Source organism: Octopus bimaculoides, chromosome 28 (assembly GCF_001194135.2).
Source record: "Octopus bimaculoides isolate UCB-OBI-ISO-001 chromosome 28, ASM119413v2, whole genome shotgun sequence".
Taxonomy (NCBI): Eukaryota; Metazoa; Mollusca; class Cephalopoda; order Octopoda; family Octopodidae; genus Octopus; species Octopus bimaculoides.
In genome coordinates, this window is record NC_069008.1 from 2,966,172 (window position 1) to 2,967,276 (window position 1,105).

Consider the following 1,105-nt stretch of genomic DNA (forward strand, 5'->3'; position numbering starts at 1 on the left):
TGGTGAGGGGCATCGTTGGTTGGTTTTATATTTCTACTTTATTTTTAAGAAATGTGGGAATAGGTTGGTGGAGCAGGGTAGCAGTTAGGGGATTTATGTATATCTGCTATTCGTTATTTGAGTGTTATATAAATTCGTTATATGCGTGTGTGAATATGATTTTTTTTTTTTAAACAAAATGTTACAATAGATGCAGGTGTGGCTGTGTGGTAAGAGGCTTGCTTCCCAACCACATGGTTCTGGGTTCAGTCCCACTGAGTGACACCTTGGGCAAACATCGTCTATATAACTGCAGGCTGACTAAACACGTGTGAGTGGATTTGGTAGACGGAAACTGAAAGAAGCACGTCGTGTGTATAGCTGTTTCAGTCATTAAACTGAGGTCATGCTGGGGCATCATGCTGAAGAACTTTTAATCAAATGAATTAACCCTAGTACTTACTTTTTTTTAAAGCCTGGTACTTATTATATCAGTCTCTTTTTGCTGAACCGCTAAGTTACAAGGATGTAAACAAACAAACACTAGTCATCGAGTGGTGATGGAAGACAGACACAAAGACACACATATCTACAATTTCATATATTTATGTGTGTGTGTGTGTGTGGCTTTATATTGTGTCTAGCCACCTTTTACCCAGAAACCATTGGTCTACAGGTACTGTTACAGCTAGAAAGGGTACAGTAGACTCCCTTGCTCACACTCTATGGACAGGGGTCATGCGTTGGTAGCCAGCTAGACAAGATGTTTTTCTGGGTCTAAAAAAATAGTAACATCGTCTTCCATAGAACTGAAACAAGTAAAAGAATAAAAGATAAATATTTTATTTCTTTATTGCCCACAGGGAGCTAAACACAGAGGGGACAAACAAGGAAAAACAAAAGGATTAAGCTGATAACATTGACCCCAGTGTGTCAGTGGTACTTATTTAATCGACCCTGAAAGGATAAAAGGTAAAGTCGACCTTGGTGGAATTTGAACTCGGAACGTAAAGACAAACGAAATACCGTTAAGTGTTTTGCCCGGCATGCTAACGTTTCAGCCAAACTCTAAGCATGTATTGAGTCCTATACACAATTAATGTTCATTGTTTTTATGTATTTAACC